The 22,910-nt window shown below is 37.4% G+C and overlaps 1 protein-coding gene across 1 annotated transcript in view; it reads right to left on the bottom strand.

The window, feature by feature from the left end:
• Positions 1 to 22,910, bottom strand: part of CELSR3 (cadherin EGF LAG seven-pass G-type receptor 3) — a 649,278-nt gene that overhangs the window by 245,867 nt on the left and 380,501 nt on the right. The window lies entirely within an intron of this gene.

Consider the following 22,910-nt stretch of genomic DNA (forward strand, 5'->3'; position numbering starts at 1 on the left):
GTGTGTGTGTGTGAATCTGCATGTATAAGTGTATGCTATGTAGTGTGTGTGTATCTGCCTGTATAAGTGTATGCTATGTAGTGTGTGTGTGCGTATCTGCATGTATTAGTGTATGCTATGTAGTGTGTGTGTGGCTGCATGTGTAAGTGTATGCTATGTAGTGTGTGTGTATCTGCATGTATAAGTGTATGCTTTGTAGTGTGTGTGTATCTGCCTGTATAAGTGTATGATATGTAGTGTGTGTCTGCATGTATAAGTGTATGCAATGTAGTGTGCGTGTATATGCATGTGTAAGTGTATGCTATGTAGTGTGTGTGTGCGTATCTGCATGTATTAGTGTATGCTATGTAGTGTGTGTGTGGCTGCATGTGTAAGTGTGTGCTATGTAGTGTGTGTGTGCGTATCTGCATGTATAAGTGTATGCTTTGTAGTGTGTGTGTATCTGCCTGTATAAGTGTATGATATGTAGTGTGTGTCTGCATGTATAAGTGTATGCAATGTAGTGTGCGTGTATATGCATGTGTAAGTGTATGCTATGTAGTGTGTGTGTGTGCGTATCTGCATGTATAAGTGTATGCTATGTAGTGTGTGTGTATCTGCATGTGTAAGTGTATGGTATGTAGTGTGTGTGTATGTGTAAGTGTATGGTATGTAGTGTGTGTGTATGTGCAAGTGTATGGTATGTAGTGTGTGTGTATGTGCATGTGTAAACTATGTAGTGTGTGTGTGCATGTGTATCTGCATGTATAAGTGTAAGCTATGTAGTGTGTGTGTATCTGCATGTATAAGTGTATGATATGTAGTGTGTGTGTGTATCTCTATGTGTATACTATTTAGTGTGTGTGTGTGTGTGCGCGAATCTGCATGTGTAAGTGTATGCTATGTAGTGTGTGTGTATCTGCCTGTATAAGTGTATGATATGTAGTGTGTGTCTGCATGTGTAAGTGTATGCAATGTAGTGTGTGTGTATATGCCTGTATTAGTGTATGCAATGTAGTGTGTGTGTATCTGCATGTGTAAGTGTATGCTATGTAGTATGTGTGTGCGTATCTGCATGTATTAGTGTATGCTATGTAGTGTGTGTGTGGCTGCATGTGTTAGTGTATGCTATGTAGTGTGTGTGTGCGTATCTGCATGTATAAGTGTATGCTATGTAATGTCCTTACATAGCAAACATTAACTCTTTATATGAATGATGCACTTGCAACTTCTAAATGTAAACTGGCACTTTATTTACTGCATGACATAGCAAGGTGCTCCTGTAGATTTGCACACAGTAATATGGATAGATACACATATATAGTCCTTTATAATGAATGGCTGCTGCACTCCTTATATTAGCAGTCCTGTACACTGTGTATGCAGCACTATAGTAATCCAGGGTAACTGATAACTGTATAACTGTTAACTGTATAACTGCAATATAACTTATAATGTGTAACTGACAGTTCTTACTCTTCCTGACTGGCTGATGCTGTATCCTCTGCAGTGATCTGTAGCTGACATTACATTTATTAGTATCAGCAATTGTCAGAGCTCAGGTTCAATCCTAGTACTTTATAACTGCATCACAAACTGTCACAAGATGGCTTCTCTGCACTGTACTGATTCTAAGCACAGCCCACTTGATGACATCATCTTTGTATGGAAGCCTCAATGTGCCCTTTGACCAAACCAGGAAGTAAGCACAACACTACAGTGTGTGTGTATCTGCATGTGTAAGTGTATGCTATGTAGTGTGTGTGTGCGTATCTGCATGTATAAGTGTATGCTATGTAGTGTGTGTGTATCTGCATGTGTAAGTGTATGGTATGTAGTGTGTGTGTATATGCCTGTATTAGTGTATGCAATGTAGTGTGTGTGTATCTGCATGTGTAAGTGTATGCTATGTAGTGTGTGTGTGCGTATCTGCATGTATTAGTGTATGCTATGTAGTGTGTGTGTGGCTGCATGTGTAAGTGTATGCTATGTAGTGTGTGTGTGCGTATCTGCATGTAAAAGTGTATGCTTTGTAGTGTGTGTGTATCTGCCTGTATAAGTGTATGATATGTAGTGTGTGTCTGCATGTATAAGTGTATGCAATGTAGTGTGCGTGTATATGCATGTGTAAGTGTATGCTATGTAGTGTGTGTGTGCGTATCTGCATGTATAAGTGTATGCTATGTAGTGTGTGTGTATCTGCATGTGTAAGTGTATGATATGTAGTGTGTGTATCTGTATGTGTAACTGTATGCATATCTGCATGTATAAGTGTATGCTATGTAGTGTGTGTGTGCGTATCTGCATGTATAAGTGTATGCTTTGTAGTGTGTGTGTATCTGCCTGTACAAGTGTATGATATGTAGTGTGTGTCTGCATGTGTAAGTGTATACAATGTAGTGTGTGTGTATATGCCTGTATAAGTGTATGCTATGTAGTGTGCGTGTATATGCATGTGTAAGTTTATGCTATGTAGTGTGTGTGTGCGTGCCTGCATGTATAAGTGTATGCTATGTAGTGTGTGTGTATCTGCATGTGTAAGTGTATGGTATGTAGTGTGTGTGTATGTGCATGTGTAAGTGTATGGTATGTAGTGTGTGTGTATGTGCAAGTGTATGGTATGTAGTGTGTGTGTATGTGCATGTGTAAACTATGTAGTGTGTGTGTGTGCATGTTTATCTGCATGTATAAGTGTAAGCTATGTAGTGTGTGTGTATCTGCATGTATAAGTGTATGATATGTAGTGTGTGTGTATCTCTATGTGTATACTATTTAGTGTGTGTGTGTGTGTGAATCTGCATGTATAAGTGTATGCTATGTAGTGTGTGTGTATCTGCCTGTATAAGTGTATGATATGTATTGTGTGTCTGCATGTGTAAGTGTATGCAATGTAGTGTGTGTGTATATGCCTGTATTAGTGTATGCAATGTAGTGTGTGTGTATCTGCATGTGTAAGTGTATGCTATGTAGTGTGTGTGTGCGTATCTGCATGTATTAGTGTATGCTATGTAGTGTGTGTGTGGCTGCATGTGTAAGTGTATGCTATGTAGTGTGTGTGTGCGTATCTGCATGTATAAGTGTATGCTTTGTAGTGTGTGTGTGTGTATCTGCCTGTATAAGTGTATGATATGTAGTGTGTGTCTGCATGTATAAGTGTATGCAATGTAGTGTGCGTGTATATGCATGTGTAAGTGTATGCTATGTAGTGTGTGTGTGCGTATCTGCATGTATAAGTGTATGCTATGTAGTGTGTGTGTATCTGCATGTGTAAGTGTATGGTATGTAGTGTGTGTGTATGTGCATGTGTAAGTGTATGGTATGTAGTGTGTGTGTATGTGCATGTGTAAACTATGTAGTGTGTGTGTGTGTGCATGTGTATCTGCATGTATAAGTGTAAGCTATGTAGTGTGTGTGTATCTGCATGTATAAGTGTATGATATGTAGTGTGTGTGTATCTCTATGTGTATACTATTTAGTGTGTGTGTGTGTGAATCTGCATGTATAAGTGTATGCTATGTAGTGTGTGTCTGCATGTATAAGTGTATGCAATGTAGTGTGCGTGTATATGCATGTGTAAGTGTATGCTATGTAGTGTGTGTGTGCGTATCTGCATGTATAAGTGTATGCTATGTAGTGTGTGTGTATCTGCATGTGTAAGTGTATGGTATGTAGTGTGTGTGTATGTGCATGTGTAAGTGTATGGTATGTAGTGTGTGTGTATGTGCATGTGTAAACTATGTAGTGTGTGTGTGTGTGCATGTGTATCTGCATGTATAAGTGTAAGCTATATAGTGTGTGTGTATCTGCATGTATAAGTGTATGATATGTAGTGTGTGTGTGTATCTCTATGTGTATACTATTTAGTGTGTGTGTGTGTGTGCGCGAATCTGCATGTATAAGTGTATGCTATGTAGTGTGTGTGTATCTGCCTGTATAAGTGTATGATATGTAGTGTGTGTCTGCATGTGTAAGTGTATGCAATGTAGTGTGTGTATATGCCTGTATTAGTGTATGCAATGTAGTGTGTGTGTATCTGCATGTGTAAGTGTATGCTATGTAGTGTGTGTGTGCGTATCTGCATGTATTAGTGTATGCTATGTAGTGTGTGTGTGGCTGCATGTGTAAGTGTATGCTATGTAGTGTGTGTGTGCGTATCTGCATGTATAAGTGTATGCTATGTAGTGTAAGTGTATGCTATGTAGTGTGTGTGTGCGTATCTGCATGTATAAGTGTATGCTATGTAGTGTGTGTGTATCTGCATGTGTAAGTGTATGCTATGTAGTGTGTGTGTGCGTATCTGCATGTATTAGTGTATGCTATGTAGTGTGTGTGTATCTGCATGTGTAAGTGTATGCTATGTAGTGTGTGTATATCTGCATGTGTAAGTGCATGCTATGTAGTGTGTGTGTATCTGCATGTGTAAGTGTATGATATGTAGTGTGTGTCTGCATGTGTAAGTGTATGCAATGTAGTGTGTGTGTATATGCAATGTAGTGTGTGTGTATCTGCATGTGTATGCTATGTAGTGTGTGTGTGCGTATCTGCATGTATTAGTGTATGCTATGTAGTGTGTGTGTGGCTGCATGTGTAAGTGTATGCTATGTAGTGTGTGTGTGTGCGTATCTGCATGTATAAGTGTATGCTTTGTAGTGTGTGTGTGTATCTGCCTGTATAAGTGTATGATATGTAGTGTGTGTCTGCATGTATAAGTGTATGCAATGTAGTGTGCGTGTATATGCATGTGTAAGTGTATGCTATGTAGTGTGTGTGTGCGTATCTGCATGTATAAGTGTATGCTATGTAGTATGTGTGTATCTGCATGTGTAAGTGTATGGTATGTAGTGTGTGTGTATGTGCATGTGTAAGTGTATGGTATGTAGTGTGTGTGTATGTGCATGTGTAAACTATGTAGTGTGTGTGTGTGTGCATGTGTATCTGCATGTATAAGTGTAAGCTATGTAGTGTGTGTGTATCTGCATATATAAGTGTATGATATGTAGTGTGTGTGTATCTCTATGTGTATACTATTTAGTGTGTGTGTGTGTGTGAATCTGCATGTATAAGTGTATGCTATGTAGTGTGTGTCTGCATGTATAAGTGTATGCAATGTAGTGTGTGTGTATATGCATGTGTAAGTGTATGCTATGTAGTGTGTGTGTGCGTATCTGCATGTATAAGTGTATGCTATGTAGTGTGTGTGTATCTGCATGTGTAAGTGTATGGTATGTAGTGTGTGTGTATGTGCATGTGTAACATTGTGTAAGTGTATGGTATGTAGTGTGTGTGTATGTGCATGTGTAAACTATGTAGTGTGTGTGCATGTGTATCTGCATGTATAAGTGTAAGCTATGTAGTGTGTGTGTATCTGCATGTATAAGTGTATGATATGTAGTGTGTGTGTGTATCTCTATGTGTATACTATTTAGTGTGTGTGTGTGTGTGCGCGAATCTGCATGTATAAGTGTATGCTATGTAGTGTGTGTGTATCTGCCTGTATAAGTGTATGATAAGTAGTGTGTGTCTGCATGTGTAAGTGTATGCAATGTAGTGTGTGTATATGCCTGTATTAGTGTATGCAATGTAGTGTGTGTGTATCTGCATGTGTAAGTGTATGCTATGTAGTGTGTGTGTGCGTATCTGCATGTATTAGTGTATGCTATGTAGTGTGTGTGTGGCTGCATGTGTAAGTGTATGGTATGTAGTGTGTGTGTGTGCGTATCTGCATGTATAAGTGTATGCTATGTAGTGTAAGTGTATGCTATGTAGTGTGTGTGTGCGTATCTGCATGTATTAGTGTATGCTATGTAGTGTGTGTGTATCTGCATGTGTAAGTGTATGCTATGTAGTGTGTGTATATCTGCATGTGTAAGTGCATGCTATGTAGTGTGTGTGTATCTGCATGTGTAAGTGTATGCTATGTAGTGTGTGTGTGCGTATCTGCATGTATAAGTGTATGCTTTGTAGTGTGTGTGTATCTGCCTGTATAAGTGTATGATATGTAGTGTGTGTCTGCATGTATAAGTGTATGCAATGTAGTGTGCGTGTATATGCATGTGTAAGTGTATGCTATGTAGTGTGTGTGTGCGTATCTGCATGTATAAGTGTATGCTATGTAGTGTGTGTGTATCTGCATGTGTAAGTGTATGATATGTAGTGTGTGTATCTGTATGTGTAACTGTATGCATATCTGCATGTATAAGTGTATGCTATGTAGTGTGTGTATATCTGCATGTGTAAGTGTATGCTATGTAGTGTGTGTGTATCTGCATGTGTAAGTGTATGCTATGTAGTGTGTTACTGTGCATTTTTGCTAACTTTAAAGGCCAGAATCTAGAATAGTAATGGGGAATGCAGAGAGCAGATTTAACCCCTTAATGACCACAGCACTTTTCCATTTTCTGTCCGTTTGGGACCAAGGCTATTTTTATATTTCTGCGGTGTTTGTGTTTAGCTGTAATTTTCCTCTTACTCATTTACTGTACCCACACATATTATATACCGTTTTCTCGCCATTAAATGGACTTTCTAAAGATACCATTATTTTCATCATATCTTATAATTTACTATAAAAAAATTTATAAAATATGAGGAAAAAATGGAAAAAAACACACTTTTTCTAACTTTGACCCCCAAAATCTGTTACACATCTACAACCACCAAAAAACACCCATGCTAAATAGTTTCAAAATTTTGTCCTGAGTTTAGAAATACCCAATGTTTACATCTTCTTTGCTTTTTTTGTAAGTTATAGGGCCATAAATACAAGTAGCACTTTGCTATTTCCAAACCATTATTTGTCAAAATTAGCGCTAGTTACATTAGAACACTGATATCTTTCAGGAATCTCTGAATATCCATTGACATGTATATATTTTTTTTTAGTAGACATCCCAAAGTATTGATCTAGGCCCATTTTGGTATATTTCATGCCATCATTTCGCCGCCAAATGCGATCAAATTAAAAAAAACGTTAAATTTTTCACAATTTTAGGTTTCTCACTGAAATCATTTACAAACAGCTTGTGCAATTATGGCTTAAATGGTTGCAAATTCTTCTCTGGGATCCCCTTTGTTCAGAAATAGCAGACATATATGGCTTTGGCGTTGCTTTTTAGCAATTAGAAGGCTGCTAAATGCCACTGCGCAATACACGTGTATTATGCCCAGCAGTGAAGGGGTTAATTAGGGAGCATGTAGGGAGCTTTTAGAGATAATTTTAGCTTTAGTGTAGTGTAGTAGACATCCCCAAGTATTGATCTAGGCCAATTTTGGTATATTTCATGCCACCATTTCACCGCCAAATGCGATCAAATTAAAAAAAACTTTACATTTTTCACAATTTTAGGTTTCTCACTGAAATCATTTACAAACAGCTTGTGCAATTATGGCACAAATGGTTGTAAATGCTTCTCTGGGATCCCCTTTGTTCAGAAATAGCAGACATATATGGCTTTGGCATTGCTTTTTGGTAATTGGAAGGCCGCTAAATGCCACTGCGCACCACACAAGTATTATGCCCAGCAGTGAAGGGGTTAATTATGTAGCTTGTAGGGTTAATTTTAGCTTTAGTGTAGAGCTCAGCCTCCCACCTGAAACATCAGACCCCCTGATCCCTCCCAAACAGCTCTCTTCCCTCCCCCACCCCACAATTGTCCCTGCTATCTTAAGTACTGGAAGAAACTCTGCCAGTACTAAAATAAAAGCTATATTTGGGCTTTTTTTTTGTTTTTGTTTTTTAGCATATTTACATATGCTGCTGTGTAGGATCCCCCCTTAGCCCCCAACCTCACTGATCCCCCACCTCCCCCTCTGCCTTAATGGGCGCCATCTTGGGTACTGGCAGCTGCCCTTTTCTGTAGTGTAGCTTCCCCCCCCCAAGACCAACCCCCCACCCCTTCCAGATCCCTTAGATGATTATTTAATTTTTTTAAATTTTTTTTTTTTAACTTTTATTAACTTTGTTTTTCTACAGTGTAGCGGTTCCCTCCCGCTCCCGCCCCGTGCACGAGCCCGCCCGCCGCCCCCCTTGCACACGCGCGCTCCCGTCTGTCCCGCCCCCGATCCCACCCCCCTCCACTTGGCACATTGATGGCCGCCCATACTTGCTCCCACCCACCAACGATACCGGCCACCGATGTCCAGTGCAGAGAGGGCCACAGAGTGGCTCTCTCTGCATCGGATGGCCAAGGGGGGTTATTGCAGGATGCCTCGATATCGAGGCATCACTGCAATAACCGGAAAGCAGCTGGAAGCGAGCAGGATCGCTTCCAGCTGCTTTCCAGACCAAGGACGTACGCCACACGTCCTCGGTCATTAACTGTATTTTTTTTGAGGACGTATGGCGTACGTCCTTGGTCGTTAAGGGGTTAAAGAATCTATTATTAAATGTCCAATTAAGATAAAAATATTTAGCACTGTCTCTGTAAAGGCTAATTAAATACAGAGCTCACATAGGTATACCAGTGGTTTGAGCTTGTATTTGATTTGCTGCCTAAGAGTATTAAAAGATATGGCTTTATTTTGAATTTTATTTATATTACTTTGGTCTTATGATTTTTAAGCCCCGCCCCCACCCACCACATTTCAAATGTTTGCAGCGGGGTGGGGGGTCCCTCTTTTGAATTTTGAAATATTGGGAGGTATGATATTGACATAGGGTCTCCTGGTGCTTCTTTTGCACTGGGGTTCAGCAAAGTCTAGTTACACTCCTAACTTTAAGTAAACATTTTGTTTATCTCTCTGGAGCAGATGTGTACACCAGGAAGTCCTTGAATGTCCCGTGCTGCTTTAAACTAAATACAGGTATGAAAAACAGAACACCGGCTTTCTCATGCTGTAGATAGCATGTGCCGTCTGTGTATGTGAAGCATTACAAACACTCCCCCCAAAGCAGCATAAAAATGTGGAATCTCAGCCGCTCACTGCTTAATTAGAGACTGCAGACATCGGACTTGTTAGAGAGTGTAAAAGGTGAACATGAGTTATATCCCCACTGTCTAACCTAAAACCTTTTACACTCTAACAGTCACACTTGGGTTCTCCTGCTCTGTAAAAATGTGGTGGAATCCTACCGCTCTCCCCTCCTCAGGGTTTAGGGCACCGGACATGAAGAACACACTCACAGCTCTATGAAATATACATTGTATAAAATGTTAGTAGCGGATCTGCCTACTGAAGGTTTCAGCCAACCCAGCATCTGTCCTCACTCTGAATATTTCCCAAACAGCGCTATAAAACAAAAAATATGTGAAATATTCAGCTTGTATCTACAGAATGCCGGGGGAGCAGTCAGGGAGAGAAAGGGTGTTAGGTGAGGTGATTGTAATTGACATGCATTAGCAATTACATAGATGGGGACTGGCTGTATGGACACTAGCTAGGGAGTGAGGTGAAAAAGTCTTGCTGGCTAGCAGTGTTTATTACGTACGTATACTTACACCTAGATTTAGAGTTTTGTGGCCAAAGGGGTGCGTTAGCTACGCGTCTTTATTTTCCAGCGCTGCTTCTAAACAACGCTGGTATTGAGAGTTCTCTGAACGGCTGCGTTAGGCTCCAAAAAGGGAACGTTGAGCAGAATTTACCGCCACTTCAACCCTCAATACCAGCGTTGCTTACGGTAGCGGCTAGCTGGAAAAACGTGCTCATGCACGATTCCCCCAAAGGAAACAATGGGGCAGTTTGGGCTGAAAAAAAGCAGCGTTAAGGAGAAACAGTTTCTAAGTCTGCACCTAACACCCTAACATGTACCCCGAGTCTAAACACCCCTAACCTTACACTTATTGACCCCTAATCTGCTGCCCCCGCTATCGCTGACACCTGCATATTATTATTAACCCCTAATCTTCCGCTCCGGACACCGCCGCAACCTACATTATCCCTATGAACCCCTAATCTGCTGCCCCTAACATCGCCGATCACTATATTATATTTATTAACCCCTAATCTGCCCCCCCAACGTCGCCGCTACCTTACCTACACTTATTAACCCCTATTCTGCCGACCGGACCTCGCCGCTACTTTAATTAACCCCTAAAGTGCCGCACTCCCGCCTCGCAAACCCTATAATAAATTGTATTAACCCCTAATATGCCCTCCCTAACATCGCCGCCACCTAACTTCAAGTATTAACCCCTAATCTGCCGACCTGACCTCGCCGCTACTATAATAAATGTATTAACCCCTAAAGCTAAGTCTAACCCTAACCCCTCCCTAAGTTAAATATAATTTTAATCTAACGAAATAAATTAACTCTTATTAACTAAAGTATTCCTATTTAAAGCTAAATACTTACCTGTAAAATAAACCCTAATATAGCTACAATATAACGAATAATTATATTGTATCTATTTTAGGGTTTATATTTATTTTACAGGCAACTTTGTATTTATTTTAACTAGGTACAATAACTATTAAATAGTTAATAACTATTTAATAGCTACCTAGTTAAAATAATTGCAAAATTACCTGTAAAATAAATCCTAACCTAAGTTACAATTAAACCTAACACTACACTATCAATAAATAAATTAAATTAATTAACTACAAGTACCTACAATTACCTACAATTAAATAAACTAAACTAAATTACCAAAAAAAACAAACACTAAATTACAAAAAATAAAAAAGATTACAAGAATTTTAAGCTAATTACAACTACTCTAAGCCCCCTAATAAAATAACAAAGCCCCCCAAAATAAAAAAAAATTCCCTACCCTAATCTAAATTACAAAAGTTAACAGCTCTATTACCAGCCCTTAAAAGGGCTTTTTGCGGAGCATGCCCCAAAGAAATCAGCTCTTTTGCCTGTAAAAAAAACACAATACCACCCCCCCAACATTATACAACCCACCACCCACATACCCCTACTCTAACCCAAACCCCCCTTAAAGAAACCTAACACTACCCCCCTGAAGATCTCCCTACCTTGAGTCGTGTTCACCCAGCCGGGCACCGATGGACCAAAAGAGGACATCCGGAGTGGCAGAAGTCTTCATCCTATTCGGGCAGAAAAGGACATCCGGACCGGCAGACATCTTCATCCAAGCGGCATCTTCTATCTTCATCCATCCGACGAGGAGCGGCTCCATCTTCAAGACCTCCGGCGCGGAACATCCTCTTCCTTCCAACGACTACCGACGAATGAAGGATCCTTTAAGTGACGTTATCCAAGATGGCGTCCCTCGAATTCCGATGGCTGATCCAATCAGCCAATCAGATTGAGCTTGCATTCTATTGGCTGATCGGAACAGCCAATAGAATACAAGCTCAATCTGATTGGCTGATTGGATCAACCAATCCGATTGAACTTGAATCTGATTGGCTGATTCAATCAGCCAATCAGATTTTCTTACCTTAATTCCGATTAGCTGATAGAATCCTATCAGCCAATCGGAATTCGAGGGACGCCATCTTGGATAACGTCACTTAAAGGAACCTTCATTCGTCGGTAGTTGTCGGAAGGAAGAGGATGTTCCGCGCCGGAGGTCTTGAAGATGGAGCCGCTCCTCGTCGGATGGATGAAGATAGAAGATGCCGCTTGGATGAAGATGTCTGCCGGTCCGGATGTCCTCTTCTGCCCGGATAGGATGAAGACTTCTGCCGCTCCTGATGTCCTCTTTTGGTCCATCGGTGCCCGGCTGGGTGAACACGACTCAAGGTAGGGAGATCTTCAGGGGGGTAGTGTTAGGTTTATTTAAGGGGGGTTTGGGTTAGAGTAGGGGTATTTGGGTGGTGGGTTGTAATGTTGGGGGGTGGTAATAGAGCTGTTAACTTTTGTAAATTAGATTAGGGTAGGGAATTTTTTTTATTTTGGGGGGCTTTGTTATTTTATTAGGGGGCTTAGAGTAGGTGTAATTAGCTTAAAATTCTTGTAATCTTTTTTTATTTTTTGTAATTTAGTGTTTTTTTTTGTGGTAATTTAGTTTATTTAATTGTAGGTAATTGTAGGTACTTGTAGTTAATTAATTTAATTAATTGATAGTGTAGTGTTAGGTTTAATTGTAACTTAGGTTAGGATTTATTTTACAGGTAATTTGGTAATTCTTTTAACTAGGTAGCTATTAAATAGTTATTAACTATTTAATAGCTATTGTACCTAGTTAAAATAAATACAAAGTTGCCTGTAAAATAAATATAAACTCTAAAATAGATACAATATAATTATTCGTTATATTGTAGCTATATTTTACAGGTAAGTATTTCGTTTTAAATAGGAAGACTTTAGTTAATAATATTTAATTTATTTCGTTAGATTAAAATTATATTTAATTTAGGGGGGTGTTAGGGTTAAACTTAGCTTTAGGGGTTAATACATTTATTATAGTAGCGGCAAGGTCCAGTCGGTAGATTAGGGGTTAATACTTGAAGTTAGGTGGCGGCGATGTTAGGGAGGGCAGATTAGGGGTTAATACAATTTATTCTAGGGTTTGCGAGGCCGGAGTGGGGCGGTTTAGGGGTTAATACATTTATTAGAGTAGCTGCGAGGTCCGGTCGGCAGATTAGGGGTTAATAAGTGTAGGTAGGTAGCGGCGACGTTGGGGGGGGGCAGATTAGGGGTTAATAAATATTATGTAGGTGTCGGCGATGTTAGGACCAGTAGATTAGGGGTTCATAGGGATAATGTAGGTGGCGACGGTGTGCGGTCGGCAGATTAGGGGTTAATTTTTTTTATTAGAGTGGCAGCGATGTGGGGGGACCTCGGTTTAGGGGTACATAGGTAGTTTATGGGTGTTAGTGTACTTTAGAGCACAGTAGTTAAGAGCTTTATAAACCGGCGTTAGCCCAGAAAGCTCTTAACTACTGACTTTTTTCTGCGGCTGGAGTCTTGTCAGTAGAGGGTCTAATGCTCACTTCAGCCAAGACTCTAAATACAGGCGTTAGGAAGATCCCATTGAAAAGATAGGATACGCAATTGGCGTAAGGGGATCTGCGGTATGGAAAAGTCGCGGCTTGAAAGTGAGGGTTAGACCCTTTCCTGCCTGACTCTAAATACCAGAGGGCGGCCAAAAGCAGCGTTAGGAGCCCTTAACGCTGCTTTTGATGGCTACCGGAGAACTCAAAATCTAAGCGTTAGTTAGTTAAATCCCTCCAAGGTTTATCATGATTTTTACAAGCTTTGGCAGCAAAATTGCTTATTCATGTCAATTACAAACTTTATCTTCTTTTAAAGCTTTATTTAAATAGCCCATATTTTTTGGGGTGTATAATGTCCCTTTAAGAAAGAATATCGTTCTGGATGCATATGATATATTACAGGGTATGACTATAGAAACCAGAAGAGAGTATACAATATAAGAAAAGTAGAAAAGAGGAGCAGGAAATAAAAATAAGAGGGGTGGGGGAATAGGGAGGATGGGAGGGTCTTCCCCCCTAGCAGCTCGTTAGTGTGGTGTAGAAATCTAGTGAACGATTGTATTACTGGGTGTGTTCTTGTTGCTTGATGTCCTGAGTGATTCTTCCCAGAGAAATTTAACTTCCAAGAGAAAGGCCAATTTGTTTAATCTTAAATAGCCATATTCTTCTATTATTAGCAGCGCAGAAACTCTCGGCTAGATTACGAGTTTTTGTCGGTAATGGTGTGCGGTGCTAACAAGCCTTTTTTGTTAGCCTCAGAAAAGTGAGCGTAGAGCAGAAATTAGCTCCACATCTCACCTCAATACCAGCGTTGCTTAAGTCAGCGGTAAGATGGCTGAACGTGCTTGTGCACGATATCCCCATATGAAACAATGGGGCAGAATCGGCTGAAAAAAAAACCTAACACCTGCAAAAAAGCAGAGTTCAGCTCCTAACGCAGCCCCATTGTTTCCTATGGGGAAAGGAATTTTATGTCTACACCTAACACCCTAACATGAACCCCTAGTCTAAACACCCCTAATCTTACACTTATTAACCCCTAATCTGCCGCTTCCGACATCGCCGACACCTGCATTATATTATTAACCCCTAATCTGCTGCTCCGGACACCGCCACCACCTACATTATACTTATGAACCCCTAATCTGATGCCCCCAACATCGCCGAACCCTACATTTTATGTATTTACCCCTTATCTGCCCCCCCAACGTCGCTGCAACTATATTAAATGTATTAACCCCTAATCTGCCGCCGCCACTATAATAAATGTATTAACCCCTAAAGTCTAACCCTAACACCCCCCTAACTTAAATATAATTTAAATACATCTAAATAAATTTACTATAGTTAACTAAATTATTCCTATTTAAAACTAAATACTTACCTTTAAAATAAACCCTAAGCTAGCTACAATATAACTAATAGTTACATTGTAGCCATCTTAGGATTTATTTTTATTTTACAGGCAACTTTCTATTTATTTTAACTAGGTAGAATAGTTATTAAATATTTAATAGCTACCTAGTTAAAATAAGTACAAATTTACCTGTAAAATAAATCCTAACTTAAATTACAATTACACCTAACACTACACTATCATTAAATTAATTACATAAATTACCTACAATTAAATTAAATAAACTAAAGTAAGAAAAACAACAAACACTAAATTACAGAAAATAATAAAATAATTACAAGAATTTTAAACTAATTACACCTACTCTAATCCCCCTAATAAAATAAAAAAGCCCCCCAAAATAATAAAATTCCCTTCCTTATACTAAATTACAAATAGCCCTTAAAAGGGCCTTTTGCTGGGCATTTCCCCAAAGTAATCAGCTCTTTTACCTGTAAAAATAAAAAAAAATACCCCCCCAACATTAAAACCCACACACCCAACCCTACTCTAAAACCCACCCAATCCCCCCTTAATAAAACCTAACACTACCCCCTTGAAGATCTCCCTACCTTGAGCCGTCTTCACCCAGCTGAGCACAAGTGGACCTCCAGAGGGGCAGAAGTCTTCATCCGATCCGGCCAGAAGAGGATGTCCAGACCGGCAGAAGTCTTCATCCAGGCGGCATCTTCTATCTTCTTCCATCCGGAGCGGAGCGGGTCCATCTTGAAGACATCCGACGCGGAGCATCCTCTTCTATCCGACGGTGACTGAATAATGAAGGTTCCTTTAAGTGACGTCATCCAAGATGGCGTCCCTTCAATTCCAATTGGCTGATAGAATCCTATTAGCCAATCGGAATTAAGGTAGGAAAAATCCTATTGGCTGATTTAATCAGCCAATAGAATTGAAGTTCAATCCTATTGGCTGATCCAATCAGCCAATAGGATTGAGCTCGCATTCTATTGGCTGTTCCAATCAGCCAATAGAATGCGTGTTCAATTCTATTGGCTGATTCCATCAGCCAATATAATTTTTTCTACCTTAATTCCGATTGGCTGATAGGATTCTATCAGCCAATCGGAATTGAAGGGACGCCATCTTGGATGACGTCACTTAAAGGAACCTTCATTCTTCAGTCACCGTCGGATGGAAGAAGATAGAAGATGCCGCCTGGATGAAGACTTCTGCCGGTCTGGATGTCCTCTTCTGGCTGGATCGGATGAAGACTTCTGCCCCTCTGGAGGTCCACTTCAATGGGGTAGTGTTAGATCTTCAAGGGGGGTAGTGTTAGGTTTTATTAAGGGGGGATTGGGTGGGTTTTAGAGTAGGGTTGGGTGTGTGGGTGGTGGGTTTTAATGTTGGGGGGTATTGTATTTTTTTTACAGGTAAAAGAGCTGATTACTTTGGGGCAATGCCCTGCAAAAGACCCTTTTAAGGGCTATTTGTAATTTAGTATAGGGTAGGGAATTTTATTATTTTGGGGGGGCTTTTTTATTTTATTAGGGGGATTAGAGTAGGTGTAATTCGCTTAAAAAACTTGTAATTATTTTTTTATTTTCTGTAATTTAGTGTTTGTTGTTTTTTGTACTTTAGTTTATTTATTTTAATTGTATTTAATTGTAGGTAGTTTAGGTAATTAATTTAATGATAGTGTAGTGTTAGGTGTAATTGTAGTTTAGGTTAGGATTTATTGTACAGGTAAATTTGTTTTTATTTTAACTAGGTAGCTATTAAATAGTTAATAACTATTTAATAACTATTGTACCTAGTTAAAATAAATACAAAGTTGCCTGTAAAATAAATATAAATCCTAAGATGGCTACAATGTAACTATTAGTTCTATTGTAGCTAGCTTAGGGTTTATTTTACAGGTAAGTATTTAGTTTTAAATAGGAATAATTTAATTAATTATAGTAAATTTATTTAGATGTATTTAAATTAAATTTAAGTTAGAGGGGTGTTAGACTTAGGGTTAGATTTAGGGGTTAATAAATTGAATATAGTAGCAGCGACGTTGGGGGCGTCAGATTAGGGGTTAATAAATGTAGGTAGGTGGCGGCGATGTTAGGGCCGGCAGATTAGGGGTTAATAAAATTAACTAGTGTTTGCGAGGTGGGAGTGCGGCGGTTTAGGGGTTAATATATTTATTAAAGTGGTGGCTATGTCCGGTCGGCAGATTAGGGGTTAAAACATTTATTTAAGTGTTTGAGATGTGCGGGGGGGGCCTCGGTTTAGGGGTTAATAGGTAGTTTATGGGTGTTAATGTACTTTAAGCACTTTAGTTAAGAGTTTTATGTTACGGCGTTAGCCCATAAAACTCTTAACTACTGACTTTTAAATGCGGTAGGAGTCTGGACAGGAGAGGCTGTACCGCTCACTTTTTCCTGCAATCGTAATATCGGCGTTAGGCAAATCCCATTAAAAAGATATGATACCCAATTGACGTAAGGGGATTTGTGGTATGCGAAAATCGTGGAAAAAAAGTGAGCGGTACACCTGTACCTGCCAGACTCCTAATGCCAGCAGGTGTTGAAAAGCAGTGTTGGGACCCCTCAACGCTGCTTTTTAAGGCTAACGCAAGACTCGTAATCTAGGAGTCTGTCTTTCCATATATTATAAGTGGGAGATATAGCTGTCTTCCATTGGCGTGCTATTAATGATTTTATAATTTTTAGCCCTACTTGTAGAAATAAGGTTCATAATTTACCTGACAGTTTTGCGAGATCATTCAATAGAGCTATATGTGATGTCAATTGAAAGTTACTGTCAAGAACTGTCCGGTAATGCATTTTAATTTTCTTCCAAAAGGAATGTATGGATTTGCGTTGCCACCATATATGTAATAAACTGCCACCTTCTCCACACTCCTTTCAACACCCTCTGGATGCGTCTGGGTACATTAAATGGAGAAGCAATGGGGTTAGATACCAGTGCAATAAGATCTTATAGTTACTTACACTAAACCCACATTTTTTCTTTCGTTATTCAGATAGAGAGCATGCAATTTTAAGCAACTTTCTAATTTACTCCTATTATTAATTTTTCTTCGTTCACTTGCTATCTTTATTTGATTAAAAAAGGCATCTAAGCTTCTTTTTTTGTTCTGGACAGCACTTTTTTTATTGGTGGATGAATTTATCCACCAATCAGCAAGAATAACCCAGGTTATTCACTAAAAATGGGCCGGCATCTAAACTTACATTCTTGCATTTCAAATAAAGATACCAAGAGAATGAAGAAAATTTGATAATAGGAGTAAATTAGAGAGTTGCTTAAAATGGCATGCTCTATCTGAATCACGAAATAAAAAAAATTGGGTTTAGTGTCCCTTTTAAGTTCTAGGATTTCAGGGAAGTGGATGATTTCCTAGGTGTATTGAAAGAATTTTCCTTTTTTCTTTACAAGCCCTCTTGTACACAATATTGGGTGTCAAGTAATGTATCAACCAGATAGTGGCTAATTCAGAGACTGGTGAAGGCATTGCTAAGGTTTTGTAAAAATGAAAATACATCAAAATGAACATAACTGAAACAAAGGTTGGTTAGTTTTTAAGGTATTTTATTGTCAAATCTGGCTCATTTTGTTCATTTTACAGTTTTACAAGAAACAAAAGGAATGTAAGTCTGGTCCCACTCCTCAACCAACAAATGAAAAAATAAATAAATAAATAAAATCTTTGCTAAAAATAAAGACCACCCAACAGAAATACAATCATCTCTCTGCCAAGCTACAAGGAACAACTTGAAAGAGAAGCCTTGGTTTCTTCTCAATCACATATTCTGAGCTCCAGTAGAAATACAGTAAATATCTCTGTCTGTAAAAGTAATGTTGTCTGTAGGGAACAAACACTACAGTGACAGACACATAGATCACTGAGAAATCCTAAAACACCTTTTCAAAAACAAGAAGAACCATTTTTGGCACAAAAATATTTATATTTTCTATCTATCTTTTGGTTTGCTGTCTCCTACTTCTGCAGGTGCACATTTTATGTTTGATTAATGAATCTTCTTCGATGTTTTAATTCATTTTTGTGGACTTTTTAAGAGGACAAGATAATGAGTGATTCCAATTTTTGTACAAAAATCACACTACTGTTCTATTCTCATGGGAACTCAGCCTTATGTTTAACTATATTTTCCAAGTATATTTGTGTCTTTCTTTATAGGCTAATAGCTGCTGTGTAGCTACAATGAAGATTGTATTAACTGATTCTTTATACAGACTTATTTACATTGTATATGCTCTGCTAACAGTGTATGTGTGTTTTTAAATATAATTCATCCATTTTGTTTAATACTATGAAATAAAGATATTTTTTTTTACTTAATATCATGCACAGAGTAATATATATTGTGGGAACACTGAGTGTGTCGAAAGGTATCTTTTCCAGTCTGTATACTGAATTAGTTAATACAATATAACTAGTGCTGTTTATAATTTTCATTAAGGAGTCAAGAGACTATTTATACTGCCCTGGTGTATCATGAGAGTGAAACCAGTTTGAATTAAAAATTTTCTTCGAATATAATAAACCAAATCACCCCGCACATCATATTTTAGCAGAATCATTTTAACCACTATGTACCAATTTATCTTATCATGAAAAATAAATTCATTGTAATAACCCCACTATGTGGAAAAATACTGTAGGTTGGTAAATTAACAAATTATAACAAGTAGCATTTCCCCCTCACATTCCTAATTATTTAGTCAGTATTTTCATAGAAGTTAATATTGTAAAATCTAAAAAATAAAAATGATATATTAAATTGAAAGTAAACTTTAAGACAATCCCGTTATTAAATATTTTGATAGAAAGCAGGTCCTTCATAAAGTGGATATGAATTAAGGCTTGTTTATTGTGGGGATCAAACTAGACAAGTCTTTTCTAAATGATTAATTAAAGTTATATATATTCCAAAATTAATTTTGAAAACCTGTGTCAGCTACTGTTTGCATGTCCAAATAAAAAAGTAGCAAAATATTAATTACATTACATTATTGAACGTCTTGAGAAATTTTCTGAAAATAAAAAGTTGAAAAATAAAATAATTTAAATTGATTTATATGTTTAGGCAATTGGATCTAGTTACACCTTGCTTTAACTGTATCTGATTACTGAAACTTAAGAAATAATTTATTACATATTGAAAATTATTGGAAAATTACAAAATGAAATTTAAAAAATTGCTGTAAAGAAACAATGTAAAAAAATTATAAATACTGTGAATTATGTTGTTCTATTTTGTTGATCTAAAAAAATAAAAAAAAACATTTTTTTTGGTGATTAAACAGCATAAATATTTATCAAAACACAAAAACTAACCCATTTACAAATGAATCACATAATTAAAATAAATAGACAGTCATATAAATATGAGTAACAAATAGAATTCTGAGTTCTTTATATACATCCTGAAAAAATAATGTAAACAAGATTTGTTCTGTTTAAACATCCGATAAACAAGAAAGAACAAAACACACCAAAACACACATACATGTATGCAAATATATATACATATATAACTATTAATATATGTATATACTTACATACGGCACCATTTCCAAATTGCATTAATACTTTTCATTCAGAAAAAAAAACATTTTATTTATAAGATTTATATTTTACATAAACTGTGCTTTTGGATAAACTTCAGACTACTTGATTTTGAAGTGCTGGAACATATAAATAGAAATACAAAGAGACGTGCACGACATGAGATATTTTTGTTCCAATTCTCTAATGGAAAGATATTAAATGAAACAGAATTGCTCTGTGGCTCCATGCTCTAAAGTAATATAAAAAAAATCTTACTAATTTGAATAACATATTTGGCTTGTGTTTCTATTACTTAAATCATACTTTTTAGCTTAAGTGATTATGTTTTTTTGTTTTTGATTTTACATTTACTCTGAAATTAAAGTAAAAAAAAAGGAATTAAAAAATCTATATAATTTTAGCTAGATTCATGTATCAGAAATCAATAAATTGACATGGATAATATCAGATTATATGATGTTAATTGGGACTGAGGGTGAAAAAGGAGCAGAAGAGGAAGAATCATTAGTGTAAAAACACAATTAAAATGTTGATATAAAATTGATGAAAAATAATTTGAATACAGATTTAAATTATTTTAATATATCGTATATTAAACAGGTATTTATGATTCTTTTAAAATACTAAAGGGTTGAAGAAAGTCAACTAATAATAACAAATTAAAAATAATTTTAAACAAATTCTTTGTTTCCCAATATATTGATCTTCTCAGGCATTAAACACACACTAAAATATAAATTCAGTTAAAAATAAACTATTGGAACTGTTTTTTTTAATTTTATTTTGCATTTTTTATATCTCTTAAGAATTCCAGAATATGCAAAACATTATTTGTGAATATTGTATATATTTGAAGTGGAATGAAATAAAGTGGATATTGGAGCCATGTAGCAGTTCTTGTATGAAACACCCAGGTATATCTCTTCTGCCTATTAACATACCCATATTACGTTGTGGTGCTGATTTTTTTGGGCAGGTGCATCTCCCTATGCTAAGATTAAATGTACTATAGTAAAGGGGGAAAAAATCCTCCATCTGTACCAACAACTCCAAAACCAACATATCTTGGCACTGAAAAGTTTTCCAATTACACATTTATAGCAGATAACTCTACACCTGCACAGCATTTTGTAAGTAACCTCTTTCCCACTAAGGCTACAGGGGCTCTGGGACCCCTAGTCATTTCATAGTACAGAATACTGGGCTTGATGAAGAGAGAGGAAACCGCCTATTGTAGGAACCAGAATCAGTTTACAACCTATGCGAGATATCCCAATCCTTTGTTAGGCTTGTCCTGAAACAATCAAATTGTCTGTGCAAAATAAAAATTTGTTTTGAATACTTTGGATAGTAGAACCAAAATAAATAGAAGTACTAAATAAGAGCAGGGCTTTGTAAAAATCTTCATTATTTCATGGCCATAAGGGAGATTAAAAAAGTACAGAATTTGGCACAAGAATCCCAGACACAGATATGGAACTGGATATCATGGTAATATTGCTGAAATCGTTTTTAAGACCATCCTCAGATTCCCTCTTTTGGTAACTGAAGGAGCATCTCAATGGCAGTGACAGCTATATTCATCCAGCATTGGTCCAGTCAAGTTATGATGGATAAAACAAGTATAAGGAACACAATGCAGTATATGTTTTGGCTTGATATATTTAAAATGTATCTATTAAACTGAATCCATCAGTAGATGTAGATCTTGTTTTTGTCGAAAGACCTATTTTAAGGATTTCAGGTGTTGCCTTTATAAAAAAAATAATAAGATTTTGTAGAGGCTAATACCTTTATGGTTTAAGAGCGGTTTTTTTTTTTTTTTTAGGTAAGTATGACAGATAAGACAGAGATTTAACAATAAAAATAAATGCAAAACAAGTAAAAACTTATAATATATAGATATACTTTAGACTGAGCCTGCAGCTGACTTAGTGCATGTTGGATGCAAATGATACAGTGCACTTTCTGAACATATAAGGGCAGGAGGTTATTTCACTAGAATAAAAAATAAGACCCTTGCTCTCTTTTCTTTTTTTCTTTTCCTAAAGCTTGTTGGTAGATAGCTCCAGATACATGTTTCTATGTAAAACAAACATTTCAATGCTCCATACATTTCCTGCCAGTATAACCCTTTACCCACTCTGTAGAGTGTTGTTAATTGATATCTGGCAGGATTAGGATAAGCTCTGTCGTGTGCATAGATGGGAATGTGTTCTAGACATTTAGAGATCACATCTAAAAAAATGTGAATACTGCTTTAGTTTGTGTTTTTTCTTCTTCCCATATCTTGTCATAACTAGGATTCTTCTCTCTCAGAGCATCTTCTGAAGCATTCAGAGTAATCCAGAACTGAAAAACTCAAAATCCTTTTGCCTCAACTATTTCCAAAACTCTCAAAGTTTGATTTGAAGATATGAAGTTAAGTAGCCCCAGTAATAACAGTATCTGCATTGGAATGACATCGACATAAGATCCGTAAAAATAAGGATAGAAATTCTAAGTATTTTAGCTCTGGTTACAAAGATACAAAATGTATAAAAAAAACAGTCGGTTCAGTTTATTTTGCCCTAATTCTCAAAGAGGATAACTTGTGAAAGGAAGCTTTTGTAGCAAATATTTAAGTTGATGTGGAGTCTCAACTTTTGAATCCCCTCTTCCTTAGATTTTCCATAACATTTACTTTGGATTTCCGGTGGATGTTTCATAGCTCACTCCCTGGATTTCCTCTAGATTTTCTATAGCTTAAACCCTGGATTTTCCATGACTTGCACCTTGGATTTTCCATAACTTGCCATTGATTCATTTTCCACTTGCCAAGTCATGAAGGATTTCATGCTTTTGTTTTATCAGACTGCTGACAACCCCTTGCTCACCCCACCTCTCTGGTCAGTTGGGGCTACAGCCAGGGCCAGCATGATAGAACCAGATGCTCACATTTGCCTGAAACGTCTTCCTTTCTTGGTGTCCTTATTGAAGATCTTCAGGAGTGTGTTTCACTCCTCATTAATCTTAAAGGAGATTAAAAAAAACAACAATGAGATTAATCAATAGTTTCAACCATAATTTACAGTGTTTACACTTCCCTTAACAAATAACAAAACAACACTATCTTCT

The sequence above is a fragment of the Bombina bombina genome, chromosome 7 (assembly GCF_027579735.1).
Source record: "Bombina bombina isolate aBomBom1 chromosome 7, aBomBom1.pri, whole genome shotgun sequence".
Lineage (NCBI taxonomy): Eukaryota > Metazoa > Chordata > Amphibia > Anura > Bombinatoridae > Bombina > Bombina bombina.